Source organism: Rhinopithecus roxellana, unplaced genomic scaffold (assembly GCF_007565055.1).
Source record: "Rhinopithecus roxellana isolate Shanxi Qingling unplaced genomic scaffold, ASM756505v1 contig332, whole genome shotgun sequence".
Lineage (NCBI taxonomy): Eukaryota > Metazoa > Chordata > Mammalia > Primates > Cercopithecidae > Rhinopithecus > Rhinopithecus roxellana.
This window is the reverse complement of record NW_022142472.1, coordinates 25,250-39,873: the sequence shown is the minus strand read 5'-3', so window position 1 is coordinate 39,873 and position 14,624 is coordinate 25,250. Positions and strand designations below refer to the sequence as shown.

The 14,624-nt window shown below is 21.2% G+C and overlaps 1 pseudogene; it reads left to right on the top strand.

The window, feature by feature from the left end:
* The first annotated feature begins 7,303 nt into the window (after window positions 1–7,303).
* On the top strand, window positions 7,304–8,185 carry LOC115895857 (annotated as a pseudogene).
* Window positions 8,186–14,624: the final 6,439 nt, after the last annotated feature.

Here is a 14,624-nt window from a genome sequence, read left to right as displayed (position 1 = left end):
TTATAAAATACAGACATAAGAGATATAAGATAGTTATAAAATATAGACATAATTGATATAGCTATAAAATATATAGATATTGGCATAAAATGTAGACAGATATAATATAGTTATAAAATACAGACATAAAAGATATAGTTACAAAATATAGACATAATAGATATAGGAATAAAATATAGACAGATATAATAGAGGTATGAAATACAGACATAATAGATATAATAGATATAGGTATAAAATATAGACACAGTAGATAGAGGCATAAAATATAGACAGATTATAATGGATATAATAGATAAAGTATAAAATATTGACATAATAGACATAATCATGTAGACATATAGACATAATTGATATCGGTATAAAATATCGACATATAAGATAAGGTATAAGATATCGAAGTAATAGATTAATAGATGTAGGTATTAAATATACACATAATAGACATAATAGATGTAGGTATAAAATATAGACATAATAGATAGATATAGACATAATAGATACACTAGATATTGGTATAAAATAAAGACATAATAGATATAATAGAGGTGTAAATTACAGACAGATATAATAGTGGTATAAAATATAGACAAAATAGATATAATAGAGATATAAAAATAGACATAATGTAATAGATATAACAGAGGTAAAAATATAGCATAATAGATATAATAGAAGTATAAAATATAGACATAATAGATGTAAGAGATATAATAGAGGTATAAAATATAGACATGATAAATTTATAAAATATAGTCAAAATAGATATAATAGATATAGGTATAAAATACAGACATAATAGATATAGGAATGAAATATAGACATCATAGATATAATAGATGAAAGTATAAAATAAAGACATAATAGATATAATAGATATAGGTTTAAAATATAGAAATAATAGATATAATAGATAAAGATATAAAATATAGACATAATAGATATAATAGATATAGGTCTATAATATAGACATAAAAGATATAATAGATACATGTATAAAATATAGACAATAGATATAACTATAAAATATAGAAATAATAGATACAGGTATGAAATATAGACATAATAGATACAATAGATATAAGTATACAATATAGACATAATAGATATAACAGATAGAGGTATAAAATATAGACATAATAGATACAGTAAATATAGGTCTAAAATATAGACATAAAAAATATAGATATAGGTACAAAATATAGACATAATACATATAGGTATAAAATATGATAGATATAATAGGTATAGTTATAAAATATAAACATAATAGATATAGGTATAAAATATACACACAATATATATAATAGATATAGATATAAAATACAGACATAATAGATATAAAATATAGACATAGATACAATAGATATAGGTATAAAATATAGACATAATAGATACAGACATATGTATAAAATATATATATAATAGATATAATCGATATAATAGTTATTGGCATAAAATACAGATAGAATAATATAGGTATGAAGTATAGATGTAATACATATAATAGATACAGGTATAAAATATAGATATATTAGATATAGGTATAAAATATAGACATATTAGATATAATAATTATACGTTTAAAATATAAACATAGATAAAATAGATATAGGTATAAAATATGGACATAATAGATATAAAAATATAGGTATAAGATATAGACATAATAGATAAAATACATACAGGTATAATATATAGACATAATAGATATAATAAATATAGGTGTAAAATATAGACGTAACAGATATAATTGGTACAGTTATAAAATAGACATAGATATAATATACGTATAAAGTATAGACATAATATATATAATAGATATAGGTATAAAAAATAGACATAATGGATACGGGGATAAAATATAAACATAATAGATATAATATAGGTATAAAATATAAACATGAGAGATATAATAGATATAGGTATAAAATATAGACATAATAAATATAATCGATACAGGTATAAAATATAGACATAATAGATATAGGTATAAAGTATAGACATAATACATATAATAGATATAGGTATAAAATATAGACATAATATATACAATAAATATAGGTATACAACATAGACATAATAGATATAACAAATATAGGTATAAAATATAGACATAATAAATATAGTAGATATAGGTTTAAAATATAGACATAAGAGATATAATAGATATAGGTATAAAATATAGACATAATAGATATAGGTATAAAATATAGACATAATATATACAATAGATATAGGTATAAAATATAGACATAATAGATATAACAAATATAGGTATAAAATATAGACATAATAGATATAGTAGATATAGGTTGAAAATATAGACATAATAGATATAATAGATATAGATATAAAATATAGACATAATAGATATAGGTATAAAATATAGACATAATAGATATAGGTATTAAATATAGACATAATAGATATAATAGATACAGATATTAAATATAGACATAATAGATATAGGTATAAAATACAGACATAATAGATATAATAAATGTAGGTATAAAATATAGACATAATAGATATATATAGGTATAAAATATAGACATAATAGACATAATAGATATAGGTATAAAATATAGACATAATAGATATAATAGATATAGTTATAAAATATAGCCATAATACATATAACAGAGGCATAAAATAGAGACATAATAGATATAATTCACAGAGGTATACAATATAGACAATAGATATAATAGAGGGATAAAATATAGACATAATAGATATAATAGATATAGGTATGAAATACAGACATAATAGATATAATAGAGGGATAAAATATAGACATAATAGATAAAATAGATATAGGTATAAAATATAGACATAACAGATAAAATAGATATAGAGATCATAGGTATAATAGATATTGGCATAAAATATAGACATGATAGATATAGGAGTAAAATACAGACATAATATATATAATAGATAAAGGTATTAAATACAGATATAATAGATATAGGTATAAAATAGAGATATAATAGACATAACAGATATAGGTATAAAATGTAGACATAATAGAGATAGTTATAAAATATAGATATAATAGATACAGGCATACAATATAGATATAATAGAAATAGTTATAAAATATAAATATAAGAGATAGATATAGGTATAAAATATAGACATAATAGGTATAATAGATATACGTATAAAATAAAGACATAATAGATATAATACATATACCTATAAAATATACACATAGTTGATATAATAGATATAGGTTTAAAATATAGACACAATTAATATAGGCATAAAATATAGACATAATAGATTTAATAGATATAGGTGTGAAATATCGATATAATAGATATAGGTATAAAATATAGACATAATTGATATTGGTATAAAATATAGACATAATGCATATAATAGATATAGGCATAAAATATAGACATAATAGGTATAGGTATAAAATATAGACATAATAGATATAATAGATAAAGGTATAAAATATAGACATAATAGATACAGTAGATACTGGTATAAAATATAGACATAATTGATATAGGTATAATATATAGACATAATGCATATAATAGAAATAGGTATAAAATATAGTAAATAGGTATGGGTATAAAATATAGACATAATAGATATAATAGATATAGGTATAAAATATAGATATAATAGATATAATAGATATAGGTATAAAATATTGACATAATAGTTATGGGTATAAAATATAGACATAATAGATATAATAGATATAAGTATAAAATATAGATATAATAGATACAATAGATATATGTATAAAATACTGACATAATATAATAGATATAGGTATAAAGTATAGACACAATAGATATAGGTATAAAATATAGACATAATAGGTATAATAGATATAGGTATAAAATATAGATATAATAGATATAATAGATATAGGTATAAAATACGTATATTATATATATAATAGACATAGGTATAAAATATGGATATCCTAGAGATATTGGTATACAATATAGATATAATAGATATAATAGCTATAGGTATAAAATATAGATATAATAGATATAGTTATAAAATATAGTTATAATAGATATAATAGACATAGTTATAAAATATAGATATAATAGATATAATACAGATAGGTATAAAAAATAGATATAATTGATATAATAGATGTAGGTATAAAATATCGACATAATAGATATAATAGATACAGGTATAAAATATAGACATAATAGATATAGGTATAAAATATGGACATAATAAATATAATAGATATAATAGATACAGGAATATAATATATATATAATAGATATAAGTATAAAATATAGATATAATAGATATAATAGATGTACGTATAAAAAATAGATATAATAGATACAGGTATAAAATATAGACAATAGATATAATAGATATAGGTATAAAATATAGATACAATATATATAATTATAAAAAATATAAATAGATATAATTGATGTAGGTAAAAAACATAGATATAATGTATATGGTATAAAATATGGTTATAACAGATATAGGTAAAAAATATAGATATAATAGATATAGGTATAAAATATAGACATAATAGCTATAACAGATATAGATATAAAATATAGACATAATAGATATAATAGATATAGGTATAAAATATAGACATAATAGATATAGGTACAATATTTAGACATAATAGATATAGGTATAAAATATAGATGTAATAGATATAACAGATATAGTTATAAAACATAGACATAATAGATATAATAGATATGGGTATAAAATATAGACATAATTGATTTAGGTATAAAATATAGACATAATGGATAAATAGATATAGGTATAAAATATAGATAAATAGATATAATACATATAGGTATAAAATATAGACACAATAGATATAATAGATATAGGTATAAAATATAGATAAAATAGGTATAAAAGATATAGATATAAAGAATAGATATAATAGATATAGACATAGGTATAAAATATAGATATAATGGATATAATAAATATAGGTATAAAACATAGATATAACATATAGCTATGAAATATAGACACAATAGTTATTGATATAGGTATAAAATAAAGATATAATCTATATATGTATTAAAAAATAGATATAATAGATATAATAGATATAGGTATAAAATATAGACATAATAGATATAATAGATGTAGGTATAAAATATAGACATAATAGATATAATAGTTAAAGTTATAAAATATAGACCTAATAGATATAATAAATATAGCTAAAAAATATAGACATAAGAGATATAATAGATATAGGTATAAAATATAGACATAATAGATATAATAGATATAGTTATAAAATATACACAGAATAGATACAGTTATAAAATATAGACATAATAGATATAATAGATATAGGTATAAAATATAGATATAGTACATATAGGTATAAAATATAGACATAATAGATAGATATAGTTATAAAATATAGACAGAATAGATATATGTATAAAATATAGACATAATAGATATAGGTATAATATTTACACATAATAGATATAATAGATATAGGTATAAAATATAGACATAATAGATATAGGTATAAAATATAGACATAATAGATATAATAGATATAGGTATGAAATAAAGACATAATAGATATTATAGATATAGGTATAAAATATAGACAAAATAGATGTAATAGACATAGGTATAAAATATAGACATAATAGATATAATAGATATAGGTATAAAATACAGATATAATATATATAGGTATAAAATATCGATATAATAGATATAGTAGATATACGTATAAAATATAGATATAACAGATATAGGTATAAAATATAGATATAATAGATATAATAGATATAGGTATAAAATATTGATATAATAGATATAATTATAAAATATACATATAATAGATATAATAGATAAAGGTATAAAATATAGATAAAGTAGATATCGGTATAAAATATAGTTATAATAGATATAGGTATAAAATATAGATATAATAGATATAATAGATATAGGTATAAAATATAGACATAATAGATATAATAGATATAGGTATCAAATATAGACATAATAGATATAATAGATATAGGTATACAACACAGACGTAATAGATATAATAGATATAGTTATAAAATATAGACATAATAGATATAGGTATAAAATATAGACACAATAGATATAATGGATAGAGGTATAAAATATAGACAAAATAGATATAGGTAGAAAATATAGACATAGATATAATAGATATAGGTAGAAAATATAAACATAATAGATATAATGGAGATGGGTATAAAATATAGACGTAATAGATATAATAGTTATAGGTGTAAAATATAGACATAATGTATATAATAGATATAGGTATAAAATATAGACATAATAGATATAATAGATAGATGTATAAAATATAGGCATAATAGATATAGGTATTAAATATGGACATAATAGATAAAGTTATTAAATATAGACATAATAGATTTAATAGATATAGGTATAAAATACAGACACAATTGATATAATAGATATAGGTATAAAATATAGACATAATAGATATAATAGATATAGGTGTAAAATATAGACATAATAGATGTAATCGATATAGGTATAAAATATAGATATAATAGATATCGGTATAAAACATAGACATAATTGATATAGGTATAAAATATAGACATAGATATAATAGATATAGGTATAAAATATAAACCTAATAGATATAATAGAGATGGTATAAAATATAGATGTAACAGATATAATATATATAGTTGTAAAATACAGACAGTAGATATAATAGATATAGGTATAAAATATAGACATAATAGATATAATAGATATAGTTATAAAATATAGACATAATAGATACAATAGATATAGGTATAATCTATACACATCGTGGATATAGGTATAAAATATATACATAATAGATATAATAGAAATAGTTATAAAATATAGACATAATCGACATAATAGAAATAGTTATAAAATATAGACATAATCGACATAATAGATATAGGTATAAAATATAGACATAATAGATATAATAGATATAGGTATAAAATATAGACATAATAGATATTATAGATATAGGAATAAAATATAGACATAATTGAAATAGGTATAAAATATAGACAAAATGGATATAAAAGATATAGGTATAAAATATAGACATAATAGATATCATCAATATAGGTATAAAATATAGACATAATAGATATAATAGATATAGATATAAAATATACACATAATAGATATAATAGGTATAGGTATGAAATATAGACATAATAGATATAATAGATATGTGTATAAGATATAGACATTTGCTTCTTCTCCGAGAAAACACCAAATGGCGGATGACGCCGTTGCAGCGGGGTGGTCCGGAGGCCCTGGTGGCCCTGGGATGGGGAACCGCGGTGTCTTCCGTGGAGGTTTCGGCAGTGGCATACGGGGCCGGGTTCGCGGCCGTGGACGGGGTCGGGGCCGAGGCCGAGGAGCTCGCGGAGGCAAGGCCGAGGATAAGGAGTGGATGCCCGTCACCATGCTGGGCCGCTTGGTCAAGGACATGAAGATCAAGTCCCTGGAGGAGATCTACCTCTTCTCTCTCCCCATTAAGGAATCTGAGATCATTGACTTTTTCTTGGGGGCCTCTCTCAAAGATGAGGTTTTGAAGATTATGCCGGTGCAGAAGCAGACCCGTGCTGGTCAGCGCACCAGGTTCAAGGTGTTTGTTGCTATCGGGGACTACAATGGCCACGTCGGCCTGGGTGTTAAGTGCTCCAAGGAGGTGGCCACCGCCATCCGTGGGGCCATCATCCTGGCCAAACTCTCCATTGTCCCGGTGCGCAGAGGCTACTGGGGGAACAAGATCGGCAAACCCCACACCGTCCCTTGCAAGGTGACAGGCCGCTGTGGCTCTGTGCTGGTGCGCCTCATCCCTGCACCCAGGGGCACTGGCATCGTCTCAGCGCCTGTGCCCAAGAAGCTGCTCATGATGGCTGGTATTGATGACTGCTACACCTCAGCCCGGGGCTGCACTGCCACCCTGGGCAGCTTCGCCAAGGCCACCTTTGATGCCATCTCTAAGACCTACAGCTACCTGACCCCTGACCTGTGGAAGGAGACTGTGTTTACCAAGTCTACCTATCAGGAATTCACTGACCACCTTGTGAAGACCCACACCAGAGTCTCCGTGCAGCGGACCCAGGCTCCAGCTGTGGCTACAACATAGGCTTTTTATACAAGAAAAATAAAGTGAATTAAGCCTGTTAATAAAAAAAAAAGATATAGACATAATAGATACAATAGATATAGGTATAAAATATAGATAGATACAATAGATATAGATATAAAATATAGACATAATAGATATAGGTATAAAATATAGACATATTAGATATAATAATTATAGGTATAAAATATAGACATAATAGATATAATAGATATAGGTATAAAATATAGACATAATAGATATACATATAAAATAGACAAAATAGATTTAATAGATATAGGTATAAAATAATAGACAAAATAGATATGATATATATAGGTATAAAATATAGACATAATAGATATGAAAGATATAGGTATAAAATATAGACAAAATAGATATAATAGATATAGGTATAAAATATAGACATAACAGCTATAACAGATATAGTTATAAAATATAGACATAATAGTTATAATAGATATAGGTATAAAATATAGACATAATAGATATAGGTACAATATTTAGACATAAGAGATATAATAGATATAGGTATAAATATAGACATAATAGATATAATAGATATAGGTATAAAATGTGGACATAATAGATATAATAGATATAGGTATAAAATATAGAAATAATAGACATAGGTATAAAATAGAGACATAATAGATATAGGTGTAAAATAGAGACATAATAGATATAATAGATATAGTCATAAAATATAGACGTAATAGATATAGGTATAAAATATAGACATAATAGATATAAGAGATATAGTTATAAAATATAGACATAATAGTTATAATAGATATAGGTATAAAATATAGAAATAATAGATACAATAGATATAGGTATAAAATACAGACATATTTGATTTAATAGATATAGGTATAAAATATAGACATAATAGATATAATAGATATAGGTATAAAATGAAGACATAATAGATATAATAGATATAGGTATAAAATATAGATATAATAGATATAGGTATAAAATAGAGACATAATAGTTATAGGTAAAAAATATAGACGTAATAGATATAATAGATGTAGGTATAAAATATATACATTATAGATAAAATAGATATAGGTATAAAATATAGACATAATAGATATAATAGATATGGGTATAAAATATAGATATAATAGATATAATAGATATAGGTATGAAATATACACATAATATATATGGTAGATATAGGTAAAATATAGACATAACAGATATATGTATAAAATATAATCATAATAGATATAATAAATATAGTTATAAAATATAGACATAATAGACATAATAGATAGAGGTATGAAATATAGACATAATAGATATAATAGATAGAGGTGTAAAATATAGACATAATAGATATAATAGATAGAGGTATAAAATATAGACATATTAGATATAATAGATAAAGTTGTAAAATACAGACCCAATAGATATAATAGATACAGGTATAAAATATAGACATAATAGATATGATAGACATAGGTGCAAAATATAGACATAATAGATACGTTTGATATAGGTATAAAATATAGACATAATCGATATAGATGTCAAATATGGATATAATAGATATAATAGATATCAGTATAAAATATAGATGTAATAGATAAAATAGATAGAGGTATAAATATAGATATAATAGAAATAGGTATAAAATATACATATACTGTATATAAGAGATATAGGTATAAAATATAGACATAACGGATATAACAGATAAAGAAATAAAATATAGACATAATAGATAAAATAGATATCGGCATAAAATATAGACATAATAGATATAGGGATAAAATATAGACATAATAGATATAATAGATATAGGTATAAAATATAGACATCAGAGGTATAATAGATAATGGTATAAAATATAGACATAATAGATATAATCGATATAGGTATATAATATAGACCTAATAGATATAATAGATAGAGGTATACAATGTAGACATAATAGACATAATAGATACAGGTACAAAATATAGATATAATAGATATCAAAGAGATATAAAATATAAACAAAATAGATATAATCGATAGAGGTATAAAATATAGACATCATAGATATAATAGATAGAGGTATAAAATATAGAGATAATAGATATAATTGATGGAGGTATAAATTATAGACATAATAGATATAATAGAGTTATAAAATGTATACATAATAGATATAATAGATATAGTTATAAAATGTAGACATAATAGACATAATAGATATAGTTATGAAATATAGACATAAAAGATATAATAGATTGAGGTACCAAATATACACATAATAGATATAATAGATATAGGTATAAAATATAGATACTACAGATATAATAGATATAGGATTAAAATATAGACACAATAGATATAATAGACATAGGTATAAAATATCGAGAGAATATATATAATAGATATATGTATAAATTATGCACATATTAGATATAATAGATAAGGGTATAAAATAAAAAACAAATAGATATACTAGATAGAGGTATGAAATATAGACATAATAGATATAACAGATGTAAAAATTATAGACATAATAGATACAATAGATAGAGGTATAAAATATAGACATAATAGATATAATAGATATAATAGATAGAGGTATAAAATATAGACATAATAGATATAGTAGATATTGAAATAAAATATAGACATTATCGGTATAATAGAGGTAAAAAATATAGACATCATAGATATAATAGAGATATGAAGTATAGACGTTATAGTGATAATAGAGTAATAAAATATAGACATAATAGATATCATGGAGGCATGAAATATAGACATAATAGATAAAATAGGTAGAGGGATAAAATATAGACTTAATAGTTATAAAAGATAGAGTTATAAAATACAGACATAATAGATATAAACACAATAGATGTAATAGATATAGGTATAAAATATACCCCTAATAAATATAATAAACATAAGTATACAATATAGACATAATAGATATAACATATATAGGTCTAAAATATAGACATAATAGATATAATACATACAGGTATAAAATATAGATAAAATAGATGTAATAGATATAGGTATAATAATGTAGATATAGATATAAAATATAGATATAATAGATATAATAGATATAGGTATAAAATATAGACATAATAGATATAATAATTATAGGTGTAAAATATACTCATAATAGATATAGGTATAAAATTTAGTCATAATAGATATAATAGATATAGGTATAAAATATAGACATAATAGATGTAATAGATATAGGTATAAAATATAGACATAATAGATATAATCGATATAGGTATAAAATGTACACATAACAGATATAATAGTTATAAGTATAAAATATAGACATAATAGATATAATAGATATACGTATAAAATATAGACATAATAGATATAATAGATATAGGTACAAAATATGGACAAAATGGATATAATTGATATACGTATAAAATATACACATAATAGACATAGATAGATATAGGTTTAAAATATATACATAATAGACATAATAGATATAGTTATGAAATATAGACATAATAGATATGATATATATAGGTATAAAATATAGACATAATAGATACGATAGATATAGCTATAAAATACAGACAAAATAGATGTAATAGAAATAGGTATAAAATATAGACATAATAGATATAATAGATATAGGTATAAAACATAGACATAATAGATATAATAGATACAGGTATAAAATATAGATATAATAGATATAGGTATAAAATATAGATATAATATATATATAGGTATAAAATATAGATATAATGGATATAATTGATATAGGTATAAAACATAGATATAACAGATATAGCTATGAAATATAGACACAATAGATAGAGATATAGGTGTGAAAAAAAGATATAATAGATACAGGTATAAAAAATAGATATAATAGATATAATAGATATAGGTATAAAATATAGACATAATAGATATAATAGATATAGGTATAAAATATAGATATAATAGATATAATAGATATAGGTAAAAAATATAGACATCATAGATATAATAGATAAAGGAAAAAAATATAGACAAAATAGATAAAATTGATAGAGGTATAAAATACAGACATAATAGGTATAGGTGTAAAATATACACATAATAGATATAAGAGATATAGTTATAAAATATAGACATAATAGTGATAATATATATAGGTATAAAATATAGACATAATAGATATAATATATGTAAGTATAAAATATAGACAATAGATATAATAGATATAGGTATAAAATATAGACAAAATAAATATAATACATATAGTTATAAAATATAGACATAATAGATATAACAGATATAGGTATAAAATATGGACATAAGGGATATAATAGATATAGGTATCATATATAGACATAATAGATATAATAGATATAGGTATAAAAGACAGACATAATAGATATAATAGATATCGGTATAAAGGACATAATAGATATAAGACATATAGGTATAAAATACAGACATAATAGATGTAATAGATATACGTGTAAAATATAGAGAGAATACGTATAATAAATGTAGATATAACATACAGATATATTAGATGTAATAGATATAGGTATAAAATATAGACAAAATAGATACAATAAATGCAGGTATAAAATATAGACATAATAGATATAATGGATATTGGCATAAAATATACATACAATAGATATAGGTATAAAATATAGATATAATAGATATGACGGATACAAGTATAAAATATAGATATAATATATATGATGGATATAGGTATAAAATGTAGATATAATAGATATAGATAAAAATGTAGATATAATAGCCATAATAGATATAGGTGTAAAATACAGATATAATAGATAGAGGTATAAAATATAGACAAAACAGATATAATAGATATAGCTGTAAAATATAGACATAATATATAGGTATAAATTTTTGTCATAATTGATATAATAGATATAGGTATAAAATATATACATAATAGTTATAATAGATGGAGATATAAAATATAGACATAGTAGATATCATACATATAGGTATTAAATATAGACATAATGAAAATAATAGATATGGTAATAAAATAGAGACATAATAGACATAATAGATATAGGTATAAAATATAGACATAATAGATATAAAAGATATAGGTATCAAATACAGACATAATAGATATAACAGATATACGTATAAAATATAGACTGATATAATAGATATAGGTATAAAATATAGACATAATAGATATAATAGATATAGTTATAAAATGTAGACATAATAGATGTAGGTATAAAATATAGACATAATGGATATAATAGATACAGGTATAAAATATAGACATAATAGGTATAGGTATAATATATAGACATAATAGGTATAATAGATATAGGTATAAAATATAGACATAATAGATATAATAGATATCGTTTTAAAATATAGACATAAAGATGTAGGTATAAAATATAGACATAATAGATACAATAGATATAGGTAAATAATATAGATATAATAGATATAATAGATATAGGTAAAAAATATAGACATAATAGATATAGATATAGGTATAAAATATAGATATAAGAGATATAATATATATGTATAAAAATAGATATAATAGATAGAGATATAAAATATAGACAATAGATATAATAGATATAGGTATAAAATATAGATGTAAGGGATATAATTATAAAATATAAATATAATATGTATAATAGATATAGGTATAAAATATAAATATAATAGATATAGGTATAAAATATAGTTATAATAGATATAGATATGAAATATAGATATAGTAGATATAATAGATATAGGTATAAAATATAGACATAATAGATATAATAGATATAGGTATGAAATATAGAAATAGATATAATGGATATAGGTATCAAATATAGATATAATAGATATAGGTATAAAATTTAGATATAGTGGATATAACAGATATAGGTATAAAATATAGACATAATAGATATAATAGATATAGGAATAAAATATACACATAATAGATATAATAGATAAAGATATAAAATCGACACATAATAGATATAGTAGATATTGGTATAAAATATAGACATAATAGATATAGGTATAAAATATAGACGTAATAGATATAATAGATATAGGTATGAAATATAGACATAATAGATATAATAGATATAGGTATAAAATATAGACATAATAGATATAGGTATAAAATATAGACATAAAAGTTATAGGTATACTATTTAGACATAATAAATATAATCGATACAGGTATAAAATATAGACATAAAAGATATAACAAATATAGCTATAAAATAGAGACATAATAGATTTGATAGATATAGGTATAAAACATAGACATAATAGATATAATAGACATAGGGATACAATATAGACATAATAGACATATTAGATATAGGTAGAAAGTATAGACATAATAGATATAATAGATATAGGTAAATAATGTAGATATAATAGATATAATAGATATAGGTATAAAATATAG